Raw genomic sequence first — 24,717 nt, 5'->3', positions numbered from 1 at the left:
CAATGGAAACTGCGTTGTCTATTGTACTTCTTCAGTAAAAGCTAAAGAATAACATTTTAATAGGGAACCTTTCCAGAAGCCTTGTTTTACCCACACGGGAAAAAATATGATAGGTAGATTAGTGCTTATAAATACATAGTAGTAGCTTACATAACCTGACGTTCATATAAGCTACTACTGCTATTGTTAGTTGATGTTTGAGAATATTAGTTAACGTAGTTTTTAAACGCTTTATAACTGATGTATAGACATTAGTCAGTATAGTTTAAACATTCCTTTTACATATATTCATCATTCCTGCTATGTTGAAATACATAAAAAATGCATACGTTACGTAAATAACGAGAAAATAGTATTTATTTTTGTATGTACCAATATATTGTTTCTGTTGCAGTCAACCTTCAAGAATATATACTTAATATATTAAATTTAAAAACCAAGCAGGTGTGAAGTCTTACGTTATTTTTTTTATAAACAATATTAAAAAGTTATAAAAGTGAAATGTTGTCTTGTTATTCAATCACAATCGCTTGAATCAGTATACCAAATTTATCAGATGTTAATTTTGTAGAAATCTGATCATACGGATGATAAGCAACAATCTTATTAAGTATAGAGGTAGAGCATAGTTGACTGTGCTTGGATATGGACGAAAGTAAGTCAAGATTGCTTTGTTGCTTAATCAATTTTTGCATAACACACAATCAGCTGACACTAGTCTACTGCCAGATACTTTTTTAGAGCTCCGCGCAAAGCTGTTCGCTGAATTCTTATGAGATCACTTCGGTCTTGCAAATTGGTCTTTTTCTTCTTTTAGTGTCGAGGTTCCTTTTTTAAACTATGGATGCCCAGTACGCAGCGGTGTTGACAGCCCTGGCTGTCGTGTCCCTCAGATCCAGCTCCGAGCATTGATGTGGGCATGCCGGGCACGCCAGTAGATGTGCTATGGTTTGCGTTGCTGTGTCGCAAATCGGTTTAATGCGTTTTTATATTTAACTTAAATCTTTAGCAAAATCCTTACATAAGAAGAACCAAAGTTATTTTTTTGGGGAAAACGCTAAGATGAAAATATAGTAGTATAGTGCCTGCAAGTTCGACGTTTTTAGTTTGCTTTCTATTTGATTCAACAGAATGACTGATACTGGTTAACATAGTCTCTTCATACCTTCTGGTGTGGAGACTATATAGACAAATAGCGCCGTGCTAGTAAAAAAATTGTATTGGTAAAGTCGCAAACCTCTAGTATTATTCTTATTATGTTATATTCTTATATTATACGGCTCAAGTCGATAATACCTAACCCTTTACTACTCCTCCCTTGTCTCCTTCAAATGTATTTAAGAGGTATACGATTGTAGCCAATGTAGTTTGTCTTAATTCTGAGCAAATGAATCCTTTAAAAAAAATTAGGAAAAACGCTTCTATTTTTAGTTTGTCTAAAATTTAAGTTATTCATTAGTCAAGAGTAAGGTTAATGTCTACAGTTACTTACATTAGTATGTTAATAGGCTAAATAAATTAGTAGTTTATTTTTATAATAGGTACTGATTACCGAGTCACATTAACGTTTATCAACATTTTATAACAAAGAAACCTAGTTTCATGACTCGTGTTACTATTTCAATATTTATACTAATTAGTCATTAACTTACTTACGATATGATTATTTTATTTTAAAAAGTGAGGTAGAATTTATAAAATACATAACATGGTTCAGTAAAATACTTAGATAAGTATTTAAAAGTAGCTAAGCTGTATTGAACAGTAGTAATAGAACAGTGTAGTGTACAGGCGGATCTGTGCCAGCTCAAAGCCGATAACTGGCAAGAAGTGGCACAGGATCGGGGCAGGTGGCGTTCTCTCGTTTTGGAGGCCAAGACCCTCTTTGGATCACTGCGGCACAATAGTTAGTTAGTTAGTTAAGCTGTATTGAACAAGAACTATCTCGTTATGATGACTTGATGGCTAAATATAAGCTATATTATGTATATGAGAGCATTATTCACCCCGTTATCACAAAGATGATGATAATGATAAGAGGTAGCTGTATACACATACACATTATTGATTTAGATAAATTGTTGTAATGCAAGATGTCTATAATGTCAAAGCAACAGACAACTAGGTACGTAAGGTGCGTGTTCATTATAAACATCTTGTTTAGAAACACGGATTCAGAAACAGAAATCCTCGTGTCACAGAAACGTAAACACTATTGTTTATAGCCAAGTTCATTGTATCTCAGACCGTCCACCCAATGTGAACTAAAACATTGTTTCTGTAAGTATCTGCATAGTGTTTCAGAAACAGTCTATCCCAAACATTATTTACACTGAATACGCATCTAAACTTAAAGCACGGTTAACAAGAGCTTAATTGATAATACATGTATCAATCCTTAGCAAAATCTGTTTAGAAAGAAGAAAGAAAGAAAGAAAATACATTTATTTAACGCCACAACACATTACATTTGGAAAAAAGAAGAACATACAGAGAAAGAAAAACATTGGACGCTAAAATAGGATCCCCACTCAGCATAATGCCGCGGCAATCCGTGGCGCTGGTTTTCAGTGGGGACCTGACTTAAAACTATGATAGTGGCGGCACATACGTCAACGCAACAGAAAACAGAAAAAAAAACAAACATAAAAAGGAACACAAAAAAAATAAAAACAATTATACATACTACCAAAAACATATTTGCAACTGTACATGTTTGCAAGATTGAAATTGAAAACACTTATATTATTTGTAGCCGCCGTGCAGGTCAGGATCTCGACGACTTAAATAAAACTTCGATTTATAACGAAGTGAAGTATAATTTTCCAAAGGGTACTGGTTTACAAGGGTTCTTGTCAAAACGGTTCAATGTAGAAAGTAGGTGTTGATAGTATGGAGGATGATGAAAGAGTGATTTGCAATATTTGATCAGTACAAAAGGTTTAAATTTAAATGCTTCTAATTGGCCGCGATACAGAGTATGTGGAGCGCTCCTATTGGTGCTTTTAAAAAGCCTCCGAATACTAGCCGAGCCCGACGGCTGCGTTTAGCTACTGCATTGATTTTTATATAATAATAAGTTGCATTCGCAACATTATTATAAAAATTTGATACGTAAGAAAAAAACTGTAACCTGACAAAAAAAAATTAAAACTACATACAAAACAATTTTCGTATTTACGTTAAATCCGTCCGTTCATGAAAAAAAAAACCCAACCCAAGGAAATGTACAAGGAAATGTTTAAACCATTATGAAATTATTTTTAGGGATTGAAAGATCTGAAGATTTCTATTATTAATCTCGAAATAACCTTATCCTACCGGTTAAACCCACGAAATGAGTCCTGGTTATATATTCGTATTCAACGTTAATACGCGCATACAGTAGTATCAAAATACAATTTAATGTTAATACCAACAAGACATTATCGATAATTAGCAGCATCCAATGGATAATGTTCGCCATTTGAATGACCATCATTAGCTAAGAATGAGGATCTCAATAGTTTATGAAGTAATTAAAAATGTGCCGCCTTATCAACCGTGAAGTGGCATTAATCTGTCAGATTGTCAATTCTTTTATTTACTAAGTAGGTAATGAGGTAACCAACAACTACATATTATACGAGTATATATGTATTTTTTACAGTACATATGGTGCTACTTTACCGCACTCTAGTGCGAAAATTAGCATATTACGTTACTGTGTCGAACATTTAAAGGGCCATATGTACTGTAAAACGTTGTACGATACATGTGCCAATAGGTAATTCGCAACTCGTGTCGATTTAAAACACTCCCTTTGATCGTGTTTTAATTTATCATAATGTACTATTACATAATTTTTGAGCAAACTCGTCTGCTAGTTTGCTAACTAACAGTTCATATTTCATAAAAAGCTATAGTGTTAGAACTAAAGGGTCGCCATAAATATATATATTATTAGTAGTTTATACGACAATTATTTGGTCACCGACTTAACAAGAAAGTAAAATGTCACGAAGAAGCCTAACATTTAGCAAATACACACTTTGTGCTCTTACCTTAATTGTGAAGTTACCAACGTAAGACGCATCAAATCAGATCAACTTAAGAATAGGATTATGATCTATAAAGGTAGAGTAGATCAGTTCCTAGTGTAATATGTGCCCAACAGTGGGGTGTATATAAACTGACGACAAAAACTACAACAGTTGTCTGACTACAAGATAATGTAATGCTACAAGCTCATAACAATCGATGAGATTAGTACATCAAACGCGTCATTAGATGGTTTCTTGTACATAATTACGTAAAAGGCGCGCTAATGCTGCAGTTTCAATCTCACCCGCTTTCTAAACGAGATAAATTCATGCTCTTTATGATACATACTTCTTTTTTTGTAATAGACCACGGTGATTTAACAATTTTTCAATAAATCACATGCTAACAGCATAACTATCTATATAAACTTGTTTGTCCGTTTGTATTAATTTGGTAACAGACCAAGATGGCTTTCATTTATTCCTTTGTTTATATAGTATATATTTGAAGCTGACATATATGGGATGAGCGCATATAAAATATTAAGAAATAAAATAACAATAATTTATTCAGAAAACCGTATTGCTAATGTAACATTATGTGTTGCTATGTTGACGCTTTACGTATATTGATTCTAGTTCTAGATAGAGTAAAATATTAACCATTTAAAAATAATATTGGGTATTTTATTATTAGGTATTTATTTTTATTAGGTATTTATTTTTAGGTAGGTTTTTTTTTTAATTCCGCTACCTAAAGGTTGTCTGGAAGAGATCGCTTTTTAGCGATAAAACCGCCTGTTGTTTACCTCTTCTTTATGTGTTGTATTATTTGTACTGTTTCTGTATTGAGGTGTGCAATAAAGTATATTTGTATTGTATTGTAATATCGTAATTTCTACTACTACTATGGATGACCTATTGTCGGGTGTCAAAGCTAAGCTAAAGTTCGCAGTACATACATTATTTATTACAAGACAGGAATTTAGAGGCAATAGAGCCCAAGGCGCTAGTAATGATGCCAGACCGCATATTGTTATAGCCCATGTAGCGTGCAAGAGCCGATAGTTCAGACTAACAATTAAGTGTTTGCTGTCTAGTAGTAGTAGTTATAGTATGTAGTAAAGTAGTAGTAGTATTATATGTATTATGTTTATATGTATTTTGTAGCTTATGTATGTTGATTTTAAAAAAGCTTTTGTGTTTTATTGTCATTTGAAAAATTAGAGCATAAACAGATTAAATTATATTATTGAAAAATAAAAAATAATAACTACATTAAAATATACCTTAAACAAAACTACATAAAGCTAAAAAGGAAAAATATTAAAAACTAAAACTAAAGTTATAAATAAAAAATCGGCTCCAGCTCGGTGCCTTTTGTGTTATTTTGTTAATAGTACCTAGTAGTAGCTAATAGCACCGCCCACAATCTCTCTTAATCTTTAGGTTGACTGGTAGAAAATGCCTTTTGGCATTAAGTCCGCCTTTTGTACGATAAGTGTTCTTTTGTGCAGTAAAGTTTAAATAAATAAACTAGAGTTAATTAGAAAATTGTAATTGTGATGTGACAATATGTACACGAATTAAACGGTTATCTCATGGATACAATTTTTGGCAATGCGGATGTCTTGTATGAATTATGTAACGCATACATAAAATATTAATGCTAAGATATAAAAGAAAACACATACTGTGCTTAATCACCATGGCAGGCAAAACCGATAAAATTTAATTTTTTGCCAACGACGCTGGGTCTTCTCGGGGTAAAGGTTATTATTTAAAGGTATTCTTTACGGACCAGTGGCAATTTATTGACATTCACAACTAGGTACATTTTAATATGTATGTTATCAAGTGTATTAATTCTCTTGAGTTCGATTTATGATTTTTCTGTATCTGTATAATGCCATACGATTAAACAAGTTCGAGGATTTTTCTAGCTTTAGACTACAATTACATTAGCTTACTTGCGCCTACGCTCGGTAGACTATTGGAACAACACACAAGTGCACATGCGCGTACGCTGCTGCGCAAGAGCGTTGCGAATGTTCGTGAGTGGCATCCACAATCCTGGCTGGAGCGAATTAGGCGTAATGCCACTCGATATTGTGAAAAAATAATTACTGCAATAATCTAGGTATTCAAGTAGATTGTTAGAGCATATTTACATTTAGAAATCTTTACGCAGACTATTTAGAAATGCGTATTTGTGCAATCATCTAGTTTTATACAGCGCATCGGTGAGTGAAAACGTTGTGCGGATATACTCTTACTTCCATACATTTACCAAGACCTCAACTTTAAAATAAAGATACATATTTAACATGATATGACCCAATTTTGCTGATGGGAAATAGTTGATTAAACTATTTCATTTATAAATGTACCTAGCTTCATTTATATGAGCTTAAAATCTACTATTACTACTGAAAATGCCTGGAAGTCCAAATATGGTACTTCACAGTAATGCTTTCGTCACGTTAGGATGATAAATGCAAACAGAAAGAAACGTACCCAGAATAGAACAATAGAGGAAGAAGGATTTCCTCTTTAAACGTGTTTAAACATTATATTCGGCTTATCCTTGCTTTGTCAACTGGACAAATTAAATCTTTGAGGCAGTTAGATGGAGCTACTTGGATCTTACTTAAGTAGTTGAACATCCTATTCGTCTTTTATCTTTTTGACGTATTTAATAAAAGATAGTGTTTAAAAACTAATATTACGAGTAAGTCCTTATTTTACAGGATTAGTGGTTCACGTCCGTCTCATTATTTATACCTTTTCTGTAATAAGGGGTAAATAAAGATGTTGTGGGCGACGCACCTTTTACGATGTTTACTTTTTATAATTTTTTATATTTTCGAATTTCATTGTTTTATTGTTGATTATGTTCTTTTTTACATTTTCTTATTGTGCTTTCTTCTTCTTGTGTCCAACGAATAAAGTACTATCAATGAACCAATGTATTTTATTATTAATAGATGTAATTTTTTACTACTCTAAATATTATGAGATTCATGTTGTTTTAAGCAATTTTAGATCTTGTTTAATGAATACCTATAGAGTTATTTACGCTCGACACGTGTATCTCACGGGAAATTTCTTTAAAAAAACAACGGGTTGCACTCCGGGAGTGACGGCAGAAGTGAAAACTTGAATATTAACGTTGTGCATTTTTTATATTTTGGAATGGTCAGGGAATAATTTTGCACGAATTCCTTTAATTATCAGTATAAAAGTACTATCATTTATGTAGTAAAATACAATATTCATTTATTGCGCTATCGTACACAAACATGAAAATTGATATCATATTAAAAATTTAAAACTTCAGAACTATTACAATTATTTAACATTAAAAAGTTTATCTCTCAGAAAAATCAACTTCCATCCATAATTTCAACGACTCTTACACCATCATAATTACTAGAACCATCATGGAGTTTTTGGATCAGGTCACGTGCCCGTCTTACGAATTTTCAATCTGACGAATCTCTCGGTCACGTGACCTGTCGCGAGTTTAATATTTTTTCCCCATCACAAAAAGTGCACAGCGCCGCTAAAGAAGTTTTCACTTCAGAAAACTTGTTCTACGATGAAACAATCGAATTAGGACTGAATTGGTACTACAAATATTTGAGAATATAATATAAACTTCGATACGTTGAGTACCGTAGTGTAATTTCCTTCCTGCAGACCGTGAAGAGCAGCACGCAGCTAGTGAAAATATTTTAGTTAGTTATATAATAAATAGAGAATCTTCTAGACTATTACTGCGTTAACGCAGGAAACGTCTCGTAGAACAAGGGCTCTTGACAGATGCTATGTCTTCATTGAGACACGCACATTATGTATATTAGATAATTTTAGGACCCGTCGGTCGTTAAACTCTATAGTAAGTACCTCACTAGTAGTTTCTACCAAAGGTTTTAGTAGATAATAAGTGTCAAACGTTGTATATGCTCGTATTCATTTTGTTTTTGGTAATTGCCCTATTTTATATCTAAATGCTAGCATTTGATTGTCTTTTATTTAAATTTGATTGAAAGATCCTTAGCTTCAGCTTGGGCAATAATTAATTCGAATATCTTTGTTTAGGTTTGACATGGGTGTTGGGTGTGGTGACCTGGTGACTATTATAGAACTACGTCATTTGTACTTGACGCAGCCAATGATGATCCCTATGACCTACCGCGAAAACCGAAATTCGCAAATTGCGGGGATCTTTCTCTTTTTCCCTCACGAAAACGTAATAAGAGTGACAGATAAAAATGCCCGCAACTTCGATTTTCGCGGCTATTTCTTCAATAGATTTAATTGAACTTATCCAAAAGCGAATTCGAGGAAATGTCATAGGTACAGATCATCATTGACCCGCCGTAGTTCTTAGGATGAATCATTTTGTAAACTGAAGAAAAAATACGAGAAAAACCAAAAATAATGTTGTTATCATGTTGAAATCGTGGACCATATTTGAAGTACTAAACCAAAAGTTGGGTGATTTTAAGACTATAACTCACCCAATACTAAAATACAATTAAGTTATTCGACATAATTTTATTTAGGAAGGTGTAGGTATACCCATTAAATAGTATTTAAATAAGAATTAGAAAGAATTTTAGAAAAATTCTAAAATGTGTAGTTACGAAACTAACGGCCCGGTTCAAACAAAAGAATTTTAGTTAAAAAAGCGGCCAAGTGCGAGTCGGACTCGCGTATGAAGGGTTCCGTACAATTTAAGACGTATTAAAAAAAAATCTTCTTATTAGATCTTGTTCAACATTTTACCACTTTGGACACACATTTTACCACTTTGGAAGTGTCCCACACGTATATGTTTGATGAAAAATTTTTTTAATTTTTTTTATGACGTATTAAAAAAAAACTACTCACTAAGATCTCGTTCAAACCAATTTTCGGTGGAAGTTTGCATGGTAATGTATATCATATATTTTTTTTAGATTTTTCATTCTGTTATTTTAGAAGTTACGGGGGGGGGGGGGGGGGGCACACATTTTACCACTTTCGAAGTGTCTCTCGCGCAAACTATTCATTTTAGAAAAAAATGATATTAGAAACCTCAATATCATTTTTGAAGACCTATCCATAGATACCCCACACGTATGGGTTTGATGAAAAAAGATTTTTTGAGTTTCAGTTTGGGGAACCCCCAAAATTTATTGTTTTTTTTCTATTTTTGTGTCAAAATCTTAATGCGGTTCATAGAATACATCCACTTACTAAGTTTGAACAGTACAGCTCTTATAGTTTCGGAAAAAAGTGGCTGATGTGACAGAATCGGACAGACAGACGGACATGACGAATCTATAAGGGTTCCGTTTTTTGCCATTTGGCTACGGAACCCTAAAAATGTCTAAAATCTGTAGTGAGTCACAAGTCTCGAAACTAACGACCCGGTTCGAACAATGCCTAGGCACATCGGTACGATACCGATCCATCAGTGTCAAGTGATATTTCTTCAACCAAAAAACGTCACTTTTGTCACTGACAGATCGGTATTCGGTATCGTAACGCTGTGACTTGCTTATAAAAGCATTTTGTTCGAATCGGGCCGCCATTTGGTGCGAACATACAACTACGAGCCAAAGTGCCAGATAATTTCCGGTATCCTTTTTTACTGACGTCTTTTTTATTCAAAAGCAATTTGGCTTTACTTACCGGAAAATAACTATAATGTCATCTACTTATTGTATACCTTAGTAGCCTGAACTGTATATTTCAAGATGCTAAGTTAAAACACGAATTTAAAAGGAAACATAACATCTTATACACCTATTATTATATTTAGACTGCGTTCTCCTTGCCCGCAAGGTCTTGTGTTAAGTGAAAACACCGATTTTCCATTACGGCCAACATAAGCAGCCAATTTGAAGTATAGATATCGTTCTAGATACCCTTTTCTATGCAACGTCGTGAAAGTGTCGGCCACTGGACGTGTGTTGTAATTACCCTCAAACCAAATTGCAATGTGCAGCAAGCAGGTTGACAGCGCGGTATTGCAACTTGCCCGTTCACATTTAATTTTGTCCGGCAATTGGACAATTATTAAAAATATGAAGTAAAATATTTATGTATTTTTTCGACTATAGATAAACATGTATGTCAAAAGGATTGAGTAGACTCCGATATAAGCTACGTTTTAGTAAAAACACATAAGTTTTACCTTAATTTTTCAAAGGGTCGCTCCACTCGAAAATAAATCCTTCACAAAATATGCGTTCCAAAGCACAATCGCAAGCACCGATGTAATTCACAGATTCACCTCAGCACTGTAAACGAAAACATTTTAAAAGTTTGAAAATGGAATCGGACTCGTTCGAATTTCGAATGCGCGGGCGCGGCGTACGGCGGCGATGGCGGTGCGCAGTGTTGTGGCGCTGGGCCGCCCCACTCCGTCCTCTCTACTCAAAAAGTTAACTTAAGATAAGGACCCGACTTCCCGCTGCTAAGGCCCTAAAGGATTTAGCCTCTAGAGTCTATGAACTTTGTTTTTTTCTTTCATTGTCTGGAGGAATTCTCCGTATTTTTATTTGGTGTGTATACTACGACGTACCTGCGATCGTCACGTTGTTTAACGGTGCTCCTAAGCCGAGATTGTTCGATCTGTGATTTTGAAATTTACTACTAAAGCAATTTGTAATACCTACAATAAAATGGAACTGTTTTTTATTATAGGTACTCAATAAAAAAATCATTCGCTTTCGCTATATATTTTTCTTCTACAACATGTGGGGTATTAATAATAGCTCTACCTGTTCGTAACATGCATTCAATGTCTTTTATATTTTGTTTAAGTAATTTAAAAAATAAACACTGGCATTATTGATATTTTGACAACATAAAATATTTATCGCACTACGCTACCCCTTTCAAATTTATGTAATTCAACACTTTTAGATAACAATGTATTAGGTTGTACATTTTAGGGTGAAACAAAGGCACTGGCTGCCACCAGAACCCCGTACGTGACCAACGACCCGCAAGATGCAATCTGATAGTTTATGCTTCCTCTAGTGCCATGTGGGTGGTTTTGGTTTACAATAGATCATAAGAGTATAAAAAAAGTTCTTCTATATATATATTTACTTGTCATTTATGTACCTTTGTATCTTTATTATTATGTAGTCTATAATTAATTTATGTATTTAATTAGGTCTCTAGGTCTTTCAATAACGATTTCTTTAGTTTCAAATACACCACCTACAATATTTTCTGCTTTGCCTTAAGGTTGACTGGTAGAGAATGCCTCGTGACATTAAGTTCGCCTTTTGTACGTTAAGTTTTTCTTTTGTGCAGTAAAGTTAGAATAAATAAATAGTCAATTAAGCCCACAAATTTTTTGCCGACTGTTTTGTCAAGATGGACTGTTGCGTTTTTAGCGCTACAATCGTCATTTAGGTGTCATTGTAATTACTTGACGAGCACGAGTCGACCACTATAGAACCAGTATAACTACTGTGGAATTAGGCATTGTTAATTAACTGAAGGCTTCTGATTCCATACCTTGGAATCTACCCGGACCCAGAGGACGCAGCGCAGATGAAGTACAGACCAGCAGTTATGGGCTTAGCAAGTACCTCTGTAATGGAACACATACACATTTCATCTTGCCTGAATATAATAAGTGATTAGTCAAGTATGTCTGTGCAAAGCAGTTGTGGTGTATCTGACCTAACTGCAGCAGTCGAAACGCAGTAAGCAATTACTCGTACTAAATTGTTACTTCAAAAAGGATAGTTCTTTCTTGTGTAGAGTTCACATTGCACTGGTCCTGCAGATGACCTGCGTTTGCGCAACTAATCTGAACACACGGGCGTTTGATGTTGTATAACTGACGGATTGCGCCGGCACAGTCATCAACCGAGTCAGTGGACGCACAATTGTTACAAGCCGATTGCTTCTAGAAGTTAATGGTAGTGGTTAGTGTTATGGAACACTTGGATGGCTATTATTATATGTGATACTTATACAGAGGTAGAGTTTGTATATAAATTGATTTAGGCAAGTCACAAATATGTTATCATTATAAGAGCATTTTTGCCATTAATGTTTTTATAAAACTCGAACATACAAGTAAATATACTAATAATAATTATTATTACTAGTCTATATGGTGTCCCACTGCTTGGCAAAGGCCTCCTCCCTCGATTTCCATCCGTCTTGGTTTTGAGCAATCTCCGGATCCGTTCAGGTCATCCCGCCATCTCCGCCTGGGCCTGCCAGCTCCTCGCCCATCTTGCCCAGTAAATATAAATAAAACGTAAATATTACTATAACTTGTCGTTTTATCACCTAATATACATATTAATATTCTAATGGCAGTGGTGACACTGATTACATAATGAGTACATAATTATTACTGTTTCACATCTAGGCTTTATTCCAAAGTGTTGATAAAAATTAAAGCCATTATGTTTACTATTTTTTATACATAAGCGCGTTAAAACTCGCAAGTAAAATTTTTCAGGAATATAATAAGTAGGTTATGATCGACTGCGATATCGTTATGTTCGCTTTATCCGTAAGTATTTATTAATAGCATACAAGTACCTGTATTATTTCTCACCCAGTCAGCTTCAGAATCCAGAATCCGCTTTCTGCCATTTTCTCCTCCACTTCGCACGCTCCGCATCCTGTTTTTTAAGATCAATGTTGCGCATATCATCACTCGTAACGTCTTTGAGTCCGTTGGAAAACTACACCAATTTTGACTTGATAAATTGTGGCAGTGTGTGGCGGGACGACCTCGGCGCATTTTGCAGCGATTGGCGGGATGCGCCAAACTGTGATGAGTGGCGGAAGAAAGGTGAGGCCCAGAAATAAAGTCATATTTTCATAGAGATTCGATGTTTATTGTAACACTTTCATATTTCGTCAGGGTTAACTTGGTCTGGCTCTAATACCTACAGAAATTTTACCGGCCCGGCCTCAGGAAGAGGCGGCATAGACATTGTATTTGTTACCGGCGTAACTTGTCGTCGTTGTGTCGTTGACGATTTTTGCAAGACATCATAATAATAATAATAATTCAGCCTATATACGTCCCACTGCTGGGCACAGGCCTCCTCTCATGTGCGAGAGGGCTCGGGCTATAGTCCCCACGCTAGCCCGATGCGGATTGGGGACTTCACATACACCTTTGAATTTCTTCGCAGATGTATTGCAGGTTTCCTCACGATGTTTTCCTTCACCGAAAAGCTAGTGGTAAATATCAAATGATATTTCGTACATAAGTTCCGAAAAACTCATTGGTACGAGCCAGGATTTGAACCCGCGACCTCCGGATTGAAAGTCGGACGTTATATCCACTCGGCCACCACTGCTTACACAACATCATAATGTATGTGTGCTGCTTAGACATCATAATGTATTTAAATCTAAAAATAGCAGTTTTGTACTTACGAATAGGTATTTGAAAATAAACATATCATGGAACATCTGAAACAAATAAGTAACAAGGATGTACAAATAAGAAAATAATCGCTGAAACTTAATACAATACTAGTTATTTATAATTTTTATAAATTACCATACCATATTGAACTCGATGGCCAAGTTATTATTGTAAATAAAAAATTGTAAGTACCTACCTTTGTGATTATGAACAATTTAAATGAAATAAGAAAATTGATTAACTTTAAAAAAAAGTAAATTTAGAATTCAATAATATTCCTACACACTTTCTCACCTAATAATTTTTTTCTTACCTTTTCATCTCTTTAAACAAAAAAAAAATAAAACAATGAATTGCAAGTAGGTACAATAATAAATCAGACTTAAATTAACAAGTATTTGTCCAGTAAAATGGATGAGACTCAAAGAGACCGCTGTTTTTCAGTCCCCAATTAATTAACACTTAATTAAGTTATTAAATAAATAACCTAACTAAGCTAGCTATGAGAAAGCTAGCCTTAAATAAGCCAGCAATCACAGATATAATAAACAACGTAAAATTAAAAAAAAACTACTTACTAGATCTCGTTCAAACTAATTTTCGGTGGAAGTTTGCATGGTAATGTATATCATATATTTTTTTTAGTTTTATCATTCTGTTATTTTAGAAGTTACATGGGGGGAAACACATTTTACCACTTTGGAAGTGTCTCTCGCGCAAACTATTCAGTTTAGAAAAAAATGATATTAGAAACCTCAATATCCTTTTTGAAGACCTATCCATAGATACCCCACACGTATGGGTTTGATGGAAAAAAATTTTTAAGTTTCAGTGCTAAGTATGGGGAACCCCCAAAATTTATTGTTTTTTTTCTATTTGTGTGTGAAAATCTTAATGCGGTTCATAGAATACATCTACTTACCAAGTTTGAACAGTATAGTTCTTATAGTTTCGGAAAAAAGTGGCTGTGACATAAACGGACAGACAGACGGACATGACGAATCTATAAGGGTTCCGTTTTTTGCCATTTGGCTACGGAACCCTAAAAACACTGCGGAAACAGTAATGACAAAGAAGGTTACTCCAGTAAACTGACATGATTGAAATTGCAGTTTAACTCAAACTTCAATAAAACCTGACCTTCCTACTTACTGAAATTGCTTGGCGACTCCTTGGCTTTGAGATTTCTACTAATGGGGAAATTGCATCAAACATTTGGCACGCGGGGCCAGTACTCAGTACTCCCACTCTCTAGGCAGAGCCGGAATACTTAGGACTGGCTCACTTGCTATCAAAGGTAAAATAGTAATTGTTGTATGGCGTAAGTTTAAATTTCATGCTTCGTAAATAGTACCTGCTTTAAGGTAATCTTGTATAATTTAAAAACGGGACTTAATATCGTGCACTTAGTTTTATTATTTGGCCTGAAGATTGCGTTCCGAACGTGACATTACTTTCTTGATTGCGAGCAGTCTGCAAGCTTGGTGTCCCAATGTAATTTAGTTTCAGTTTCACTTATGACTAGATATCGTGGTATATATCTTGAATAATAATAGCAGGCATTTGGTTGCGTTTATCGCCGCTGGAAAATAACGTATACGTTAAAGAAGAAAATTTTGTATATACTTGGGTAGTTATTAAAACAAAAACTAAGACATTCGCAATGGGGTTTAGTATTGTACATCACTTATAAAAATATTTATGAGAATTTAAATGTAAGAAACGTCACTTAATTATCAGTATGAAATTTATTTCCAACTTATCGACAGCCAAAGCGATACTTACCTGCTTGACTAACACATATATGTATATTAATCTTAAATTTAGACATGTAACGACATTAATAAAACTAAAACTACATAAAAAAAACTGCTACTTGACGTGAAAACGGTAAACACATCTTTATGTCCGCTACATTGGGCATCGTGGCTATTATTTTAATCTAATCGAGCCCTGAGTTGGTGTAGCCATAAACATGCGTCTGGCATAGACTCGGGAATGTCCATACACTCCTTTGTTACCGTAAAATGTGCCTACTTTGCTCCCCACTGGGTAATATTGTTCCCCAACAGTTTTTATATATGAAATCTATATCTTCCCTCATTTAAGTGTTACAACATTATAGTAGTGATGATCTACATTAAAAAATTACATACATATTCCAATATAATAGTTTTAAAATTTAAATTAATTTTTGAACTTTGAAGCGAATTTTGGAGAAAAGTAGTCACATTCTACGGCAGGTATTATTTTAGCTGACTACGGTAAAGCAAATAGGACGGTTATGTTTTATTAGTTTGTGTCATGCGCTATAGATTTTAGGTAATTGTGTATGTATGTGGGTGTATGGTGGAGGAATTGTTGCATCGTCTTTAAGGCAAGGGTGATATATGAAGATTTACAGATGATCCGGAAAGTTTCCAAAATTTTAGAAAGGCTCTCGGAAGTTTCTTTAAGAATTTCATAGAAATATGTATAAGAAATTTTCATTTTTGTTTCAGAAACTTTTAATCCCCATACAAAAAATGTGAGAAATTTCTGAAAATTTCCTATGTGAATAAATTTGGCAAATTTGGAAAGTTTCCTTCGGCACATCAGAGTAGATTACATTATTTTTGGCTTCGAAAGAGAAGATGCTATGCAAAAAAATGAATGGAAGTTGCATGTTTTCGAACGATTTACTTACACGCATGTAGATATAAACTATTTCATATTTAGTTTACTTAGCACACAGACACGTTTTATAGGCTATGCGTATATGTAGAGGTATTTAGGTATTATATTATAATAATATGCATATGCGAACAAATTTCATTACAATAAAGCATTTTTTTTTCCATATTACCCTTTTTCCGCTGGTAAAATTAAATTCCCAAGCGGCCATGTTGTTTTTATATAACCATGTATGTTTGTGTGGTCAATTTATTCTAGAAAGAAACTAGACCGTGACTAGATCCCGTTTGTATTAAGTTTCATAGGAACGCATCTCGGATAGCTATATTATTACCAATGGAGCAAAAAGTAGAGCGAGTCCATCCGCTAATGGGTAAAATTACTCATCTCACAGTTACAATTACTATGTATTTTTAAATACGTACAGTCAAGGTATTAAATATCGACACGGACAAAGTGCAAAAATATGTATACACGAAACACGACCTTATTGCCTGTACATTAAAGTAGTGTGTACATATTTTTGGCACTTTGTCCGTGACGATATTTAATACCTTGACTGTACCTGTGTATTTAACTACGGTCTCTGCCAAAACGAACAAGGTGTTGTTTAAAAAATGTTTGCGATAATATGGAATATATTAGGTAAACATATTATTACATATATTTGGTATTTTTATAAACTAAAATTGGCTTATAATTCTTATAAACCAATAAAATAATAGTGAAAATAATTTGTCGCTGTCGCTTTATTGTAATCTTTTAAGTCTTATTACTCAAAACAAAATGTCTTCCTAGCAGACAGCAAAGAAATATTCAGTAGTATTAATTCGGATTTCTCTACCTACTGACCCTACTCTTCCAGTTAAAAACACTAAGATTTCTCGTACAAGTCAACAACAGGTACAATACTGAGACATACATTAATAAATAACCTCATTAAATATGTATTATATTTCACATTTTTCATTTTTAAGCACATTTCAGTCCTCGGGAGCGGGACTCAAACTATCTCTGCACCAAATTTCAACTAAATCGGTTCAGCGGTTTAAGCGTGAAGAGGTAACACACAGACAGACAGACATGCTTTCGCATTTATAATATTAGTATGGGTATATGGTCATCTAGCAGTGTTGGCCGAACGTTAATTAGAATTGAAAAAATTAAAAGTAACCATTACAAATTGAACCGTAAACCGTAACGGACGGTTACAATTTATGATTCAATTTGTAATGGTTAATTCTATTTAACGTTCGGCCAACACTGTCATCTAGTATCCACAATACAAGCCTTTTAACCTCAGATCATAACTTTTAACCTACTGAGGCACTAGGTTGATTTATATAAGATTATCTCATATAATTTTCTTATTATTTGTTTTATACGCTACATTATTATGTCCGACGTTACGCTCAACAAATATGTACAATAAAAACTTACCTAGTTTAATACACGATTTAACAATAAACTAATCACGTTTAGGAACCAAGTAATTAATTGAAATTTGTAAGTGAACGTTTGACGAGGTCAGTTCAAAAATTAAGTTTACATGCTTCGCCCTTCACTACCTTAAATCTTTAAGCAATATTTTAATATGTATAACTGAAATATATACCGTAATAATTTAAAATTTCATTCGAGCATTCAAGTCATCTTATTACACAATAAATATTGTGCATTTTTATTGATAGAAAAGCAATACAAAGGCATTTAGGTGTTCGTGCTTTCGATTGTACCACATGTGAGAAAACACTGAACTTATTATGAATGATATCTGTACTTGTAGCTATTTGTACTTATTACAAGAACTGGTATATAATCTGGATTAACAAGCTCTAACGATACTGATCGGAAATTTTAAAAAATGTTACTAAATAATACAAAAACTTCGTAGTAGTTTCACAGAAATGGGAACAAAACCTTTTTTTTAAAGTATTGTGTAACTAGTTTATTATAATTGTATTATTTTCTTGAAAGTCTCGATTAAAACTGATCGCATTACAGATCGTTTACCTGCGCACGTGTCGGCATCATTTTCTAAATCGAGGGTCGTGTTTTTTTGGCACCCATCAATGTCTTAATACGCATTGTTTCCTTTTTAGAAGAACCATTTGTTTTATATTTCACGCTTAGCCCAGTAATTATAAGTATGAAACGTTGCTTTCCATTTCCTTTGAAGGTTTGTCGTTAAATTTCGTCGTCGTTTAATGGTCGTATTTTATCATTGCTTTCCACGGCCATTGAAAATGTTGAGGATAGGGAATACAAATCGGTTATAACCGTAACCGATAATTTTGTCAAAATTTTATAACCTATAATTGGAAACTCGAATAACCGGTTACGGTTATTTTCAGTTATTTATTCATGACTTAAATTTTATGAATTTATCTTCTAATGACTACAAAGTCCTGCCTTTTTGGGATGTGACGCCAGTGAACTTTTGTCACTCGAGTAGGCACACACCACATGTGAGAAAACTCAAATAACCGGTTACGGTTATTTTCGGTTATTTATTCATGACTTAAATTCTATGAATTTATCTTCTAATAATGACTACAAAGTCCTGCCTTTTTGGGTTGTGACGCCGGTGAATTTTTGTCATTCGAGTAGGCACACACCACATGTGAGAAAACTCAAATAACTCGTTACGGTTATTTTCAGTTTTTTATTCATGACTTAAATTCTACGAATTTATCTTCTAATGACTACAAAGTCCTGCCTTTTTGGGTTGTGACACCGGTGAATTTTTGTCATTCGTGTAGGTACTTCAATAACAAATTTACTTCCTTTATTTATGAAATATTTTGATTCAATATTGTATCACCTCCAAGGTAAAATTTTCACCTTTACTATATTTTGTGAGTTTTATTAAAAATCTAAGACTTATGCTCATATTCTCTAATACTGTACTTTTATTATCGTATTTTTATCAAATTACTTGATTGTTAATTTATAATTTTTTGTCGAAATAACCGTAACCGATTATCGGTTATTTTTCGGGCATAACCGTATCCGAAACCGGTTATGAAGTTGGGCCGGTTATTGCATTCCCTAGTTTTAGGTATAAAATAAGACTTAAATGTACATATTAATAATTAATGTCACTGCATAATGCCATAAAAGTTTGGTGTGCCTATAAGTGGCGGATGTCAAAAAACCTGATGGACTCTTGTTATACTTACCTATTGGCTATTATTTACAGAGATAAATTTATGATCCAGTTGGAATTGAGTTCTTTCGAAGCACCGCCGCTGATGCCTATAGATATCTAGCAGCTGGAAATCTATAAATTACATACAGTTTGCTACTAAACATTAAAATCAAGAACAAACAGCAAGAGCTTTTTGCTGTTCCCATACTCTTACGGCCGTATTCGAACAATACTTCTACTAGAGATCACTGCGATATGATCTGTCAGTGTCAAAAATCACATTTCTTCAACCATGAACGTCACTTTTGACATTGACAGATCGGTATCGTACCGCAGTGATCTCTTAGAAGTACTGTTCAAATTGATCCGTTAGGGTCGTACAAATTCGTAAGTCTATCCTCCAGGACTCGTAACGTCATCGCGGTGTCTCAATTATTTAGTTCTCGTTCATCGGCTGCTTCCTCCTCGTCGCGATTGTTACATCACCACGAGCGGCTTTCAAGGTTTAAAGATCATAACTCGATTTGATAAATAAATATTAGAGGACATTATTACGCAAATTGACTAAGTCCCACAGTAAGCTCAATAAGGCTTGTGTTGTTGGTACCTACTTGCACGACGATATAAATAATATATAAATATCTAAAAACATAGAAAACACCCATGACTCAGGAACAAATATTCGTTCTCATCACACAAATAAATTCCCTTACTAGGATTAGAACCCGGGACCATCGGCTTCATAGGCAGGGTCACTACCCTCCAGGCTAGACCGGTCGTCAAATATTGATTTGATATTGAAATCAAACTATTCAAACGGATTATACCGCGTGTTGGATTATACCCCGTTTATATAGTTTTATTTCATGACTAACTATCGCGGTTAATTTAACGATTAAACGATTTGACATTAGTCACGGTTCATTCTGCTTGTGCTAATACGTAGACCATGGAAAGATGCACTTAAAGCAGTAACAATTCAATATCCAATTGAGTTGGGATTCTAAAAGCTTGATTCCACTTCAGATTCAACGCTATACCATCAACAGTGTAAAAAATCTAGACCAATCAGTGAACAATTGGTTGTTATTAAGTGATTCGATTATAATTATGAACTCAAGCACTTTATAACAATGATTAATATGTAATATGTGTAAAGTAAATAGTCAAGTTACATAAATAGCCCAGACCAGGTAGATTCTTACAATCCACTGCAATTTATGTAGAGCAGATGTTTGTTACCTGACTACCTGCTTTGCAAAAAATACCATTTGACGTGTTTGAAACGCAGGTTGTAAAATCTCTATCAATGAGTTTACGGGAGAAATTATTAGATATGGTATCCTACAACCTACAACCAAGCAACGACTGAGGTCATAAACATTATAACAATAGTTTTAAGGCAGTCGTAACGTAAGCTGTAAAGTAACAGAATTGAACAAATGAAGCACTGTTATTTATTGTCTGTGACAATTTCGAAGAAGATCACACAAACACACAATCACCTGACATTATTTGCGTGGGAACAGTATGGGTGCGTGTGTATCGGAGTAGGAGAAATTTAAACAAAAACTGGCACGTACGTATTGGAATCGCTTTGATGTAATGGCGTTCACGCTACGATTATACTGTAGTTCGGCCATAAAAGTCATAAATACTCATACTAAGACAAACTCTGCCAAACCCACTTTGTTGGTAGAAAAAGGCGCGAAATTATATGTTTTTTTTTTCATTTACCACCTTGTTCTACTGCCAAACTATAGATTCTAATATTATATCAAAATTCTGAGATACAAAACATAGGTAAGACAAATTGCCTACAATTTTAAGACAGACTGTTTTGACTGATATTATTTACATTTTATAAGTTCAGTATTTACTAGTAATATTTGCCAGACTTAAATAATTTCAAAAGAAAGTCAAGTAGTTTCTTTTCTTTTAATAGCTGCTCTAAAAACTAGGTTTTTTTAAAAGATAAAATTGAGTCTCGTTATGTGTATTTTATTTGACTATTTATTATCTTAAATACTTTATGTGTTATTTAAAATATATATTATAAACTGATATCCAACACAAACTACTGAGTCGTTTAAAATGAATGTTAATGTTCATAAACGAGTTTATACCTAAGGAAAACTCGTCGCCTTGCGCAAGTCCATAATAACTTACTGTGTTTTGACCTACTAAATTATTATTTTATTTTCTAGCTTTGAATACTTCGTACTTAAGGAATAATTTATATGAAACATAACAACAACAACATTACGTGAGTGGAATCCGTAGTAGTTTAATGAAACATTAAGCTTGAAAAAAATCTTATAACAAGCAGGATTTATCTGTCTGATTCTTATTCGCAAGATTTTTTTTTTCCTTTTTCCCCCCTTTCATGTGACACGTTTAAGAGCTTAAAATCCCTCAACAAATAAATTATTGCCATAAGTGCTATAGCTCTTAAGTATGCAGTAAGTTGTAGGCAGGTCTAGATGAGAATAAAGATTATAAAATCGCAAGTGCACAAAACATTTGATGTGAAGTTAGCGCTCGGATAAAACGCTTGCTCAACGATATCTCGGGTAATCATGCAATCCTATTATTCGAACTCAAAACGTCCTATGTCATTATGATGTATGATGGACATATTACTTTTACTTTTTAGATGTGGGCAGCAATCGCGCGCATACAGTGAAAGTGGTGAGGAAAATCCTGGTGTCCGAGCGCCCACCATTTTGTGGAACTGGTGTTGCACTCGTACATATTTAATATTATTATTGAAATATGGCAAATTCCCGCATTTTTTTTATGTCGCAAATGTTGCAATTTGACAGTTTAAATAGATACAAAGTTTATTTTAACTATAATAATATATATCGATTTGAGCTTAATAACTACCCCCTGATATTTATCATAGTACATAAGTAAGGTTTAAATAATAAATAATATGACATTTTAGATACCCGTACCTATTCTATGAGCTTTTTAATTTAATATTAGTAGGTATTAGGAGGTTTCGCCAGTAGCTAAATGTAGTTATTATATTTTGCAAATTTCCATACCACTGGATTCACAGTAAATAATCTTTGTCTTAAAGAAAACTAATTCTGTTCACTGCCTGAACTACAGATATTTCTGAAAAAGGAAAAACAAATCGTATGAAATAGTTTGTCAATTGTTTCGATGCGTGCACGCTCGGTTGCGCACACGTCGTTTCTCGAATGCAGCGCATGTACCGAGTGCAGTGATTTAGGTTAGCTTAATATTAGATAGTTTTCTTTTTTAGTATCAAATTTCTTCAAATTAAGTGCATGCCTCTCGCAGTAGTCGCAGTTGTTTATTTAGGCCACGTAACAAAGAATAAATAATCCGTGTATAAGTGAATTTTGTAAAAGTTTTTTTACAAAAATCAATATTTAATGAGATATTATACAGGGAAGTAGTTGGGGAATAAAGACAAAAAAAGTTTATTTTTTATAATCATCTTCTTTCCTCCATATCTCAGTAGGTAAATATATGATCCTAGACTTTAGAAAATTTTATGTAGATCACTCATAACGGCCCACCGTTTATGAATTATTTACGATATTAAAGAAGGGACATTTACACCGAATATCTTCCGTTTTAGGAGTACAAAACAAAAAAGAATTTAGTGTCTTTTAGGTATTTTACGATTCATTGTGATGAGTGAGAAAGAAGAGAGAATCTGCATTCCACGCGCAAACACAAGACGAGAGAGCCGGTTGCATTTTTGTTGTACTTAAATAAAAGAAAGTAGAAAGTCGACGTATTGAAATCATTATGATATTCAATTAAATACATGTATAATGCTTATAAAAATGTGCATTTTATATTAAATAAAATAATTAAGGGTCTATGTCATCCAGATATTGCATTGTGTTCGTAGTAGGAGCGTATTCTGATCGTAATAACGTGTTTTGAATTTGATCTGGATTTGTCTACATATGATCTGTCAGTGTCAAAGGTGATGTTTCTATCGATCTAGTGCAGGGTTTCCCAACCAGTGGGGCACGCCTCGCTTGGGGGGCGTAGAGTGATTCGAAGGGGGGCGCAGCGAGCGGGCGCGTAGTATTATATCATAATCTCCGTTGTCCGTCCGTCTGTCTGTCTGTCCGTCGTTACGATTGGTAAAGTTTTGGAGGAGGAAAACGTCGAGAACAAAAGCTCTCTTTCTAAGATTTTTACGCAGGATATTTCGTCTAAGCTGCAGTTGTCCTTAGCTTGTTGAGCCGTCCCCGTCAGCGCGACAGAGATATTTACCTAAAATTCTCAAATCTGAGAAGGGGCCCAACTGGTAATTTCTCTTAAAGCGTGAAGAGGTAACAGACAGACGGAATTACTTTCGCATTTAATTCGTAAGTTTATGTGCCATTCATAAAAACATATTGAGTACACATGCATGAGCGTATTATCGTTTGTATGTATATGTCAAAGCCATCTGGTTAAGTTAGCCAGCTAAATAGTTACCTAGGCCGATAGAAAATCACTCAACCTTTAACAACTTGGCATATTGAATGTCAGCTCTTTGAAAACGACTGGTTCACTCAGCCAAGTGATTTAAATATAACCTAAAAAACTTAAAGAAATGAACATAAGATACAATAAATAAATAATAAATAAATTTACAATAAAATACGTAATTTGAAGGGTTGGGGGTGATTTATTATTAAAAATTCTAAAATACGTATCTGGGGGCATATTTTATACAATCCGCATTTTTTACTGATTCCTTATACAAACTTTAAGCCCTTTTTCTCCCTAACACCCTTTTCTTCCCCCTTTTCACCCTTACCCCTGTAAGCTGATTTTGGGATAGAAAATTATTTTAAAATCTTTTCCACATAAACTATCTATACATACCAGATTCCTACTAAATCGATTCAGCGGTAATTGTTTCCCCATACAAAATTTCACCCGCCTTTTCACCCCCTTAGGCGAAAAAAAATTTCAAGTTTTAGATTTTATTTGTTGTTTGTGTATTAATACTATCCTGCATACCACATTTCAGCTTCTTAGGACTTCAGGAAGTACCCTAAGGGTTTGATGATCATCAGTGAGTGAGTCAGTGACGAAATCGGGGCTTTTTAGATATGAATAAAATCTAAAGTATGAGAGCTAAGCAATTAAATTTTTTTATGCTTAAGAAGTCTACTATTGACATTATATCCCGAAAATTTTGTTTGTCTGGTATAAACCAAACCCAAGTTATGAGGGTTCAAAAAAACGACGAAGCGTTTCGAGAAAAGGTAGGTAGTGCCCTCGCGCTTCGCTTTGCTCGTCTTGTCGGGGGCAATACCGTGCCCCAGATGACTACACGACCTTCAGTCTGATTTAACGCAAATTGCAATTAATGACTTGGCTGGTTGTTCTTCAGCTAACTAATTAACCAGTTGGCTGTGACTTATATATGAAACTTACATTAATTAATGTAGAATACT

General features: G+C 34.1%; 2 protein-coding genes across 2 annotated transcripts in view; both read right to left on the bottom strand.

Annotated features, from left to right (window-relative positions):
* The window catches only part of LOC133521457 (patched domain-containing protein 3-like), a 60,200-nt gene extending 49,377 nt beyond the window's left edge, over positions 1-10,823 (bottom strand). Inside the window, 1 exon segment of the mRNA XM_061856424.1 lies at positions 10,213-10,823. The gene's annotated coding sequence lies outside the window, so the exon portion shown is untranslated.
* LOC133521466 (uncharacterized) overlaps positions 1-24,717 on the bottom strand; it is a 520,259-nt gene that overhangs the window by 397,211 nt on the left and 98,331 nt on the right. The gene's annotated exons all lie outside the window — the stretch shown is intronic.

The sequence above is a fragment of the Cydia pomonella genome, chromosome 9 (genome assembly GCF_033807575.1).
Source record: "Cydia pomonella isolate Wapato2018A chromosome 9, ilCydPomo1, whole genome shotgun sequence".
In the NCBI taxonomy this organism is placed as follows: Eukaryota; Metazoa; Arthropoda; class Insecta; order Lepidoptera; family Tortricidae; genus Cydia; species Cydia pomonella.
Note: the sequence above shows the minus strand (reverse complement) of the source record. Positions and strands in the feature narration are given on the sequence as shown.